The 12,442-nt window shown below is 35.6% G+C and overlaps 1 protein-coding gene across 2 annotated transcripts in view; it reads right to left on the bottom strand.

The window, feature by feature from the left end:
• Positions 1-1,581, bottom strand: part of LOC121730385 (toll-like receptor Tollo) — a 56,622-nt gene extending 55,041 nt beyond the window's left edge. For both annotated transcript variants that reach the window (XM_042119407.1, XM_042119408.1), the window contains exon 1: positions 1,441-1,581. The gene's annotated coding sequence lies outside the window, so the exon portion shown is untranslated. The remainder of the gene's footprint in view (positions 1-1,440) is intronic.
• Positions 1,582-12,442: the final 10,861 nt, after the last annotated feature.

The raw sequence follows: 12,442 nt of genomic DNA, 5'->3' as shown, positions 1-12,442 counted from the left end.
AGTCGCTTAGTTTTGTTACACCTTGTATAGTTATAATTTGTACACAATTGGAAACTATGTACTGTTTACTAACAGAACAACTAATTCAGTCAGTCTAGCAATAAAGTCAAGTTTTATTAAAATAAATAAATATTTATCGATGTGTATTGAGGTATGACTAATGTTATTATAGTTTATTGCAATGATCTATAGTAAATAAGTACTTATTAGATGTATGACTGATTGCTAATTTCAGAACGATGTAGAAAACAAAATATTTTCATGTATATAGTATACTACGGTAGAGAAGATGTGTCACTATAGTACTGTGTTCATGTACTATAGTGACACATCTTCTCTACCTTATTGCCGTGGTCCAGACATAGTTCTAACGAATATAATAATACTAATGCTATCTCTTTTCAAAGGCATCCAATAGAATGCGACAGATGATTGAAAATAGGGTTCATATAATGTACTAATAATTATTATGAGAAACATAAAATTGTAGAGTAATAAAATGTGAAAACTCGTTGAAAACAAAACACACTCGTACCTGTTGAAAGCAAATGACAATGATAAGATAAATTGAAAACGAAGATAGCGATATGTGTGAAACGTTTACTCAGTATATTAACATAGACATATGACCATATAATATGGTAGGAAGATTCCATAGAAGTTGAAACATGGGGCGAAAGAAATTTTGAAACTGGAGTATATGACTCATGAAATTAGTCATTTTTGAATGACTTTCGAAATGTAATACTATGTAGATATATAATATGTATGCTGAAACTTTGTATGAAACACTATAGGTACTTATTACAATAACCAGACGCGTAATATTTTGTAATCGAACTCTATTAAGGCTAATTGATACATATTAGTTTGCAACGTGCGTAGAAATGATTTTATTTCGTTACAAATTTAGTCACAATTTAAGGTTACAGCAGAAATGTATATTTATAAAGGTTCTTTCAATAATATGTAAACAAACTTAGAAATAAGAGACATAGTGATGCAATGCAGAGTTTCCATTTCTTTGAAAACGCATGCTACCCGTGACTGTATTCAAAAGGTATTTACAGTAAACTTAGAGCGAGATAAGGCATTTAACCTCGATGAAGATTACCTAACGTGCGCCGACGCAAGGAGTAGAAATCATTCGACGCACAAAGGACCAAACGCGTAACGTCTTTGTTGTAACGACACTTTTGAGTCTTCAACACAATACACTCCACTAAAATAACACTAGAGCCGTGGTAGAGAATATTTCACTAGAAGGGTGCGCAGGCGACGGAGGCAGCGCCTCTCACCGCGCGAGCCTCCTGCACACACCGCCCTAAGTAAATTCTTTGCATAAATAAGCGAGAAAGCTCGGCCCACAAAAGATTTGCACTCACTCCGCGATTTCCGACGCACTGCTTCCGATTATACTATATAATTGAACTCCCTTACCTTGCACTGCGCAGTAATGATGTTCTAAAGCGATCGATGGGCACAAATCCGAGCGAAAAGCAGACACAGTCACGTCCGTGTGGGTACGTCGAGAGCAATGGCGCCGGGCTCTAACTTCCAACCCGAGTGTTACTCACAGACTCGGAAGGCTAAGCCTTGTTTGTTCAGTGACGCGGTAACCGAGCTCCCCCTCTCTGTCGCACGGCTACCGACATATATAGCGCCAGAGCGAGACCGACGTTTTTTGTCGACGCCGCGCTTACCTGTAGTGCAGCAACCTACATCACCGGTGTGCTTAACAATGTCATGCCCATGTCTGTCTGTCGCCACAGTGATGCAAAATATTAACATTTTATTCACTTTCGGCTAATATGTGATTCTAATAGATTGTGCTAATGTTACTGGACGTCCTTGCGTGGCTCGCCGATGCGTACATGACGAGAAACACGACTTTTGCAAACTCTACCTGACTCTACATTTGTAAAAACTTTTTTTCTTTGCGTTTGAAAGTAACTGGGCTTACAACTATAAACCTATTTTAGTTTCGAACGATTTCCTTATAATAAGATATGTTATTTCGCTAGTTTTTAGTAATTTAACAAAATGTAGAGTTTAAAACTATCTTGAAACTATTGGTAGCGCCATCTTTTGAAACATTCTTAAACTATAATGTGAAGTAAGTGTCAAAGTTATATAACAGTGCTGTGATTGGTTTGTGTAGCTTGTCAGAATGGCTGGTGTTGCCTCTGAATTTTAATAGATGGCGTTTTTGTAACGTATTATGATATAACACTAGAATATTATTATATTTTAAAAAATTATCAACAATACATACAATATATATTTTGACGTGGGAGAGCCATGCTTCGGCACGAATGGGCCGGCTCGACCGGAGAAATACCACGTCCTCACAGAAAACCGGCGTGAAACAGCGCTTGCGCTGTGTTTCACCGAGTGAGTGAGTTTACCGGAGGCCCAATCCCCTACCCTATTCCCTTCCCTACCCTCCCCTATTCCCTTCCCTTCCCTACCCTCCCCTTACCTATTAACCTATTCCCTCTTAAAAGGCCGGCAACGCACCTGCAGCTGTTCTGATGCTGCGAGTGTCCATGGGCGACGGAAGTTGCTTTCCATCAGGTGACCCGTTTGCTCGTTTATTTCATATAAAAAAAATATACAATATTAGAGTCCAAAAAAAACACCGTACTTAAAACATGATAAATCAGAAACGGTCCACTTTTGGATAAAAATAATATAATTTAATGAGGATTAAATTATTGCTTCTAACAATACGTTATACGCCCATGACTATTAACAATGTCGGATGTGCAAAATCGTCATTTTTGTATTATTTCATAAAATATGTCCATATAACCAAGGCTATCATGAGCTGAAAAGAAAAAATCTATATTATGCGTAGTTTCTGAAATAGCCACATTAAAAATGTCGTATATTACTAAGATAGCCCGCTAACAATGTCGGATAGTCACTACCTACGTTATTAACGGAACGCGGAAGCGAGTAAGAGCGCACGATGTGCCACATCCGACTATGTTAACGAAGGGAATGGACGTCGCGCTGTCACTTGATTTTTTGCTACCGTAGTTATATTTTTTTACTTTTCGACGCCATTTTCAATGTCTACAAGATCAGCACGGCCAATTAAAACTTGGTACTCAACAAAATTAAGAAAAATATAGTAAAAGGCAAAAAATGCTGATGGTAATATTATGTCCAAAGCTAACGCTAGTGCGGAAAATGGTATTTACTATTCTTTATAATCTTTTTAAATATTTTTAACAGTATAGCTTATGTTTTATTGCTTTAGATTTGATTATGAAATGAATTCTTAACTTCATCAACATTAATTTATCGTAGGTAACTTAAAATTGTAGGATCACCACATCCAACGTTCTTAACCGGTTTTTCAAATGTGTAAAATGTCGGTGGTACCACATACGACATTTTTAATCGGTTTTATAAATGGTTAAATTGTCGGTAGTGCCACTTCTGACATTATTATGTGGATGTGTTTTTGTTGGCACATGTCATACATAATGAATTAATATAATTTTTTATTTATTAATCGTATTTTTCATGGTTTTGCGATTTAGTGACTTGTAGCCGCAATAAAGCATCATTTCTTGGCATTTTGCTATTAAGCAGGTAGGCAACAAACATAAAGATTTACTGAAATTATGTAAAAGTGACATAACTCCAAAAAATAATATCTAAAATGCTATTTAAAATACCACAATGGATCAGAGAAAATCTCGGATGAAGAAGACTGCTTTTGAATAATTAATGTAATACATACTAATCTCAATTTTTTATGTAAACAAAGGCTGTGGTGGTACGTAAGTATCCTAAAATGTAGAAATTTTTAAGAACTACTTGACTCCGCGAACTTCATTTCATGGGCCTGCAAAACATTCAGTCCTTCGTCAGTGCTTTCTGTATTCCCCACACATTTAGGCACTATCATCTCTCCAGCATATTTGGAAGATCTAGATGAGATCGATAGCCGGTCGTTCGACTTACAAATATAATATTTTCCATTACACATTTGTGGTAGCCGCCGCCGTTGCCGCGTCGGCGCGGGCGCCTTATTTTGAGCTTTAATCAAACTGTCCTTTCTTCTAAAATATTTGGCCCATGGTAATAATTTAAAGGACAATTCTATTTTTCACATAATTCCAATTAATATTTTGATATTTATGTAGGTAAGGATTAATAACGAATATACAAAAAAAGTCACGCTAGAAGGAGATGATTTGAAGTAAATTTTTAATGAAAGTAATGGTTATTATTCGTTAACTATAAAAGATAGACATAAGCTGCGCTGGGCTTTCTTGTAGATAATGATGAGTGCTATAAACATACTGATGATACATCAAAACATTATTTTGATGTATCATTAGTATTTTTCGTAGCGGAAGCGAAATAATGAAATTTTTGGCAAATATTTACCACTTTGGGTTATATTTTTGCTGTTTTCGGTAGGATCCCTAATATTTTTCAGAATAATACATAGCCTGTGTTCTTTGCAAATGATGTAGCTTTATAGAAGTAAAAGAATTTTTAAAATTAGTTTAGTAGTTATTGAGCCCATTCAATACAAACAAACATACGAATAAAACAAACTTTTTCTCTTTTTTATAAAGACAAAAAGTTTGTTTTATTCGTATGTTTGTTTATATTATATTTTATATGTATTATATGTAATATATATTATAGTAATATGTATTATATGTAGTATATATTTTTATATTTTTTTTTCTTTAGTTAATTTATGTTATGCTATCAAAAAGTCAACAAAATAGTGTTGGTAATAATTTTTAATTTCAATGTTTTAAGTATGTTTTCATTTCGGATGAAAATTTGATTTTCCGAATTATTTAAATCACAAGAAATGTTTTGTATTTTCATACGTACATTGTTTCTACGTTTTATTTGACAGAAGTCCATAAAACTATTTTTTTTTCTTTAAATAGTTTTCGTTTTTGTTGGTAATTTCTACATGCGACATATTTTTTAAATTAACAATTATCACTTAACAATGTAGTATATGCCACTTCAGACAAGCAATCATCGATTTGCTACAAGCAACAATGTCGGTTCTGGCACTTCCGACAAATCAGCATTACTCGTACCCCGTTAAAAAGGCCAGAAGTGACTTTTCTCATATTTAGGCATAAAATACGAGATACTCATAACAACATATCAAACGTAAATAACTTTGATAGTATTACCCTGAAATTTCATGATCCTACTTGAAATAAGTCAAAAGTTATGCACAATTTAGACTTTGAATCGCTCTCCTGTAAAGTTGTCGTTTTTCACATCCGACATTGTTAATAGTCATGGGCGAATAGTCCTTTTGCCAGCTCCCAACGGGAATACTAAAGTCTCAATACCCTTAAACGGAGTCTCAATATCCTTGAGCACTACTCAATATAAGTAGGTACATATTAACGATTAGCCTATAAACGTTTGCAAAACTGTTTGAAGACGCCGCGACCGGCTCTACCGACTATATTTAAACCTCGATTATACTAATACTTCAATTACTCTGTGAAAGTTCAATAATATGTACTTGTTTGTTTTGTTTGATGTGTGGGTGTACGCTTAAGTGGCTATTGATTAAGATGTAGATATAAGATTAGACATGTTATTGAAGAATTATACCATTGAAATCATCCTCCCAATTACGAGTGATTGATCTGTAACATTCTGTCATATGTATCTAATGCGAAAGTATGTATGTCTATCTGCGTATATTATATACATACATCATGTCCAATAAGTCTGGGTTTAGAGTTAAAGACTTACGGTATCTTTTATTCCAGAAAATGAATGGCTTTATCACGGTTGGAATTTGGCATGAAATTTGGCGCAACCTATTATTAGGTACCTTTACTATATTTTAACTTTTTGAATGTCTTAAGTATACTTACGCATGTCTCGATTAAAGTTAGACCGTCTTTGGCCCACTGACACCTTTCTGGGTTAAATATCTATTGATATTTCTTTCGTTCCTCGCAAAAGGGCACAATAACTGCACATACGGTTGCTTCAACTCGGACCTAATTAAACGTTAACTACATTACGCCATTAATTTATTATATTTACACACAATAATGATATTTCCGTCCAATTAACCTGTCCGCACTCCGCGAACAACGAGCTTTCGCCACTGCGAGTTGTAAATCCCATTAAATGGCTATAAATTGATATGAAACCGCGATTCCATACATCATGGTCGTACCTTACTGGATACCACAGCTTAGCTTGTTTATTTAAAGAGTATAGTAGAGTCAGTTGCGCCAAAATTCGTTTATCACGCGTGAACCGTTCGTTTTTCCGGGATAAAAACTGTTAATGTCATGTGTGATATGGAGACTGGAGATACATGCTTTAAGTCCCGCGAAAGGACATTGGATACTTTTTATTCTTTCAGTTCTCGCGCAATTACATTACCACCTAATTGTCCATAAACATATAATTTATACTCGTATTACATTAACTTATATTACAAACGAAATTACATTTTTCCGGGATAAAAACTGTTATTGTCCTTTCCCAGGACTCAAGATATCTGCCTACCAAAATTCATCAAATCGGTTTAGCGGTTTAAGCGTGAACAGACACACTTTCGCAATTCCGGTTCCCACGCCATAAACGAATTTCGGGCGTCATCTAGTACTTATAGTATTATTATTAAAACAATTTTTCTACACGTCGAAAAAATTGCTTCCTCACAATTCTCACAATTATAAATATGCATCTCCTCTGTGCTGTTCTACTCTGTACAGTTAGTGGGCAGCTTTCACCTGTATCAGCTCATGCCAGCGCTGTCACAAACAGAGATTTTAATTACCAGGGGCCATTCAAGTGCTAAGGCTTCGCATACACAATAGCCATCCTGATATGTCAGACAGAGATGCAATTTAATATTTATCCGACTTCTGAAAGGAGAAGGTCTCATATGACATATTTGGTTGTCTAAGCAGAATTCAGAAATATTTTTGGAACAGGAAATATTACGCAATGGTCGGAGTAGAGGGCGCTACTGACACATACAGTAAATAAATAATTCGAACAAAATCGGACACGGTGCACGTGTCATATCAGAAAATTGACAGAAACGTTGTCACACGTCGAACATAAAAATATGTGTTTATCATGCTGGAATTACTGCCCTATAGCGTGAAAACATTGCAGTAATAATTATAGGATATATTACTGTATATATTTACAAAATGGCAAATCAACGAGACACCAATATTAGTTATGTCAGGTTGATTTGCCAAGTTGATTGTAGTTTTTACATATTAAGATTGCATCGAAAAAATATTGAAAATCTACTTTAACATGCCTGCCCCCCTAGACTAGTGGCAAAACGCTAACGCTACCGCTAACGCTACAAAATGTATGCGATTTGGCATACAGTTCGACAAGGCTTTATTTGAACGTGGGTGACATTGACGGGAGCGCTGCTGGTAAAGGAGAACTGTCAAACACATGTCAAAAATTACGTTTTTCTATGATAGAAGCGTTTAGTTCCTTTTCTCGCCACGTTCAAATAAAGCCTTGTCGAACTGTAAGTCATCGCTTCGCTAGCGAATACTAATGTCAAATCCATACATTTTGTAGCGTTAGCGTTTTGCCACTTGTCTACGGGGGCTGAGCAGAATCCAGCCATCTGAGCTTTCAACTCGGTGTTCATTTAAACTTATCTACTATTTTTAACAACCTGTAAATTTAATCTTAGTTTTCACAATATTATTAATTTTTAAGACATTTGAATTGTCTGATTTTTCCTACCCTAAATAGGTAATATTTAGTTCTTGAGATCAACGAAGTCGCAAAAATTATTTTGAATTAATGTTGTATTTGAAACAGCGTTGCCAGACGTCCCGATTTTGGCGGGACGTCCCAATTTTTTCATCAAAAAATGTCCCGCGCGGGACAGGCTCAGTCCCGCTTTTCGGGGAAAGCCCGAACGTACTGTGAAAAAAAGTTGCGTAATGAAGATAAGTGTGGGATGTAGAGGCATGTAGAGGGGTGGATTTTCTTTGGCTACTTTAGCTATCTATTGTCACGTAAACGTTATTAAATATAACGCAAATAAAAAGATAAACATTCAAAGAACTTTTGATTTTATACCTTTTTTTACTTTGTCCCGCTTTTGACTGAAGAATCCAGCTTTTTCTCACAAAAAGTTCCAAAGTTCCGACTTGGCACAAAAAAATCTGGCAACGCTGATTTGAAATCTAAGTACCATCGAGGAAATTGATTCCTAGGCAGTAGCAGACCAACATCATTTGGTCGGATAAAAGACCATCGTCATTTGGTCGGACCATGTCAATTTAATGTTAATTATTGTAATCTGTCTGCTGGGTTTGACGTAACACGACCAAACTACGTAGGTTCCCTATCTGCCTAGGAATCAACTTCTCTGATAGCACAATTTTCTATAATTTGTGTAGAGCCTTATATATTTCATCAAATACATCCGCTATGCCAACATTGATCGCAATTTTTCACAGGCAAATGATTAATGCCAGTATTGGCCTAGAACTTGACTAGCGTTGTGTGAAACAGTTTTTATAACATTAAACTTTGTTCGTGAGCCGTTTCAAATTGTTATGAGCAATTTTATTTTAATACTACCTTTTGCTGGCTATAAAAATAGAATATTATGATCTTCTTCGAAAGATAATCTATATTTGCTGCAAATAGTAATTTTGAAGCATATTCGATTCAAACAAATCTTTCACCTTCCTAATATTTGTGTAGATAGGTAATTAATAATTATTATATATTAAGTACTGAAAATATAAGAAAAGTTTATATATTATTTTAGTAGAATTACGTATTACTTAATATAATTCTCTGCGTCGATTATAACCTGTGACTATAGTTCAATAAAGTACAGAATAATTTCCTCTGAAGTAATAAAATTAAAGTGTTTATAAATAGTATCAGCTGTTATAGCTTTCCTGTAGCTCGGAATACTCGGTTGATGTCATAGAAAGTGCACTTACCATTTTACTATCTACTGAAATCTTCTTTTATAGCTTATAATCACAATAGCTGTAATAATATTATGAGTTTTGCATAATACGATGCCTCGGCCTTCGTTAACTATCGTATGTCAAGAACCCAATTTACAGGAGAGCTATTTGAATGCATTGTTTGATGGATTGGCTAAGGGCCGGGACACATAAACACGATACGACGTTGTGTCGTACCACGATACGGCGTCGTTTCACGATGCGACTTCATGTCGTGGGAATCTACGGCGAGCATCGTAAAAAACTACGTCGCGACATCGTAACGTGCCACGATACACGGCACGTCGTCGCGTCGTAGAAACTCACGATGCGTTCCTGTGTCATACCTGTGTTCCACGATACACGGCACGACGTAGAAACTCACGATGCGTTCCTGTGTATGCCACAGTTGTAATTCAAAATTCAAAGAGGAAGCATCGTGAGTTTCTACGTCGTGCCGTGTATCGTGGAAAACAGGTATGACACAGGAACGCATCGTGAGTCTCTACGACGCAACGTCGTGCCGTGTATCGTGACACGTTACAATGTCGCGACGTAGTTTTTTACGATGCTCGTCGTAGATTCCCACGACGCGACGTCGCATCGTGAAACGACGCCGCATCGTGGTAAGACACGACGTCGTATCGTGTTTATGCGTCCCGGCCCTAAGCCCTCTCAATCTCTGATCTTTATGGCTCAGTTTCGCGTATCTCTTATTTTGATGAGATGTAAGTAATGTGAAGATATCTCGCCGTTCTTTAACTAATAGCAAGCTAGCTCTCAGATGGTGCCGAACTTGCCATAAATAGGTACCGCCTATTATTAAGTAGAAAGCCCAGAGTCGATTAAATGTAAACAATTTCAATTCGAATTTCTATTGACACACAAGTTGGCACTTTTTTGCAATCGGATGAATCTATCTATCTATATATTAATACGTGAGAGAAAAACTATGTAACCCTTTTTACGAAAAATGGGGAAACGTAGGTGCATGAAATTTTGCACAGTTATCAGCATCGAGCTAATATTATTTTAAAATTATACTTTTATCATATATATTTTTAACAAATAAAACGTTACACACACTACAGCACTACTACTAAGGAAGATGACAGATTTTTGAGTGACAAGCCTTTACTTACGAATTATACTCTTTTATTTATGGATGAAGTCTGTTGACAACAAGTTGACAAATTGAAATTAAGATACTATTAGACAATGCTTAAACGGCCAGTATGAGATCAGACGAGTCCCAGAGACAAGAGTTGAAAAAATATATTATGATAATATTTTTTTACAAAATATAGGTAAGTAGTTATAGTCCTAATGTCGTTGCAAGTAAGGTCGAATTTCGACCATTGGGCGATCTCTAGTACTTTTAAATTGCAATCAGCGCTATTTCTACTGAACAAAAAATTAATATGACGATCTCTTTAAAGGCGTTGTGCACTTTTTGCGATCGGTAAAAATATTAAATTCACACGTGGACACGTGACCTGATCAAAAAATTGTAAGACGGAGAGAGTAGACAGACAGTCGGTCGGACGGACCTGAGATATTTTCCACTACTGCCGGCACTCCCGGAGTGACCAGTTGTTTGTTGTTCCAACTCAGGAATCAATAACCCACGGCCTCCGAAATTGAGCGCCGAGAGCCATTGGACAGCGCACTGTGCATGTGTAGTATGTGCATTAATAGGTTAATCTTTTCAATTAAAAATCAAGGCGAAATTAATAGCCTCAGAGTGAAAAGTAATTTCACTCCCACAGTAGGTGGCTTAAAGCCGTTAAAGAACAAGTATTTTGCCCCAATTTAGTAAGTAATTTCTGAGGTAGTTGAATTATTTTTTATTCCTTATTTCAATATCAATAAGTTTTAAGCTTAATTGGTTTTGCTCTTTAATTATTATTTGTATGATTTTTAGCACATGATTATCAGGCAATATAAAATACTAGGCCCCCTTACTAATAAACGTTGTATAAGCTTTGAATAGTTATACAGTATTTTTTTTTATTGGATTCAAGAAGACAAAACACTGTATAACTATTCAAAGCTTATACAGCGTTTAATAGTAAGGGGGTAGATGTTCATGATGCGGTTCCGTCCTCGTTATGACAATATTTCGCGGTAATCGTACATTTTCCGCGATTAAAAGTATCTTAATATGTTGGTACCATAAAGTTAATATGGTACCCATCTACTCGTCTTTTCTACCAGTAGCAAGCATATTCTACTGGTAGAAAAGACGAGACAGACTTATAATACTTACCATGATTTTTTTAATTTAATTATAGCGTAACTATAAATATCGAAATTCTTAAATAATTTATAACAAATGGAGCTTTAACAAAAACTAGTAAAACCCATAGTTTTCGGCCTCTATTATGAATCTATTAAGTTATTAAAATCTAATAAACAAAAAGTGGATTAGGGCCCGCTTTTTTGTCCAATCCGGACGATAAAAAAGGGTCCATAAAATATCCATCTAAACAATGAAGCTACTAAAACTAATCAGATTATTTTTGACAATGGCTATCAAGCAGAGTAAGACCACTCCGGTGGTCTTAAACTATTTACATTGTTTTGTAAACGATAAATAATATTATGTTTGCATCCATATTGTTTTTATTTACACTATCAGCGCCAAATATGGTGCTGATAATGTAATAAAGAAGGTCGGACGAAGTTAACCAAATATGGTTAACTTTGTGGGACCTTGTTGAGTGCAGTTAGAATTATTGATACTAATATTTAATTATTATAAATATGAAAGTGTGTCTGTCTGCCTATCTGTCTGTCTATCCGTTACCAATTTTGCTGAGATTTGGTATAAATATACTTTGAGTCCCAGAAGAAGATATAGGATGCTTTTTATCCCAGAAAATGTACGGTTCCCTCGCTTTGGCGCAACGGTGCTGTGGGCGTCATCTAGTATCATGATAAAATTTTGCAAACCGAAAGACTTTAAGAGCCTTTTTCACCACTTCCTGGTAAACTGCCGGATAGGCTATCCACAACTTATTTGACAGATACTACATATTTTATCTGTCAAGTTAAGTTGTGGATAGACTATTATACGGCACTTATCAGGAAGTGTTGAAACAGGGCCTAAGTAGTTCGTATTGTGATAGTCATTTATTTTTCACTTCATTTTGGTGATGAAAATATTTCGAAGATTGATTTCACACATGAAAAAATAGATGTCGCACTCGACGAAAATAGGAAGTATTTACATTTAACATTACATAATAATAACCCTAGGAATACTCATAGTTCTAAGCCTGTTTATGAGTACTTTGACAAGTAATCTAAGGCCCACAGCCGGCGGCATTGTGCAGTATGAAATATTGGACAAGATAAAATACTAGCCCCCAGAGAAATCGAAATCCGCCTATGATTTATTAAAGGAAATCGCTTTAAATCTATGCGTATTGAATAACAAT

The sequence above is a fragment of the Aricia agestis genome, chromosome 9, assembly GCF_905147365.1.
Source record: "Aricia agestis chromosome 9, ilAriAges1.1, whole genome shotgun sequence".
NCBI lineage: Eukaryota > Metazoa > Arthropoda > Insecta > Lepidoptera > Lycaenidae > Aricia > Aricia agestis.
Note: the sequence above shows the minus strand (reverse complement) of the source record. Positions and strands in the feature narration are given on the sequence as shown.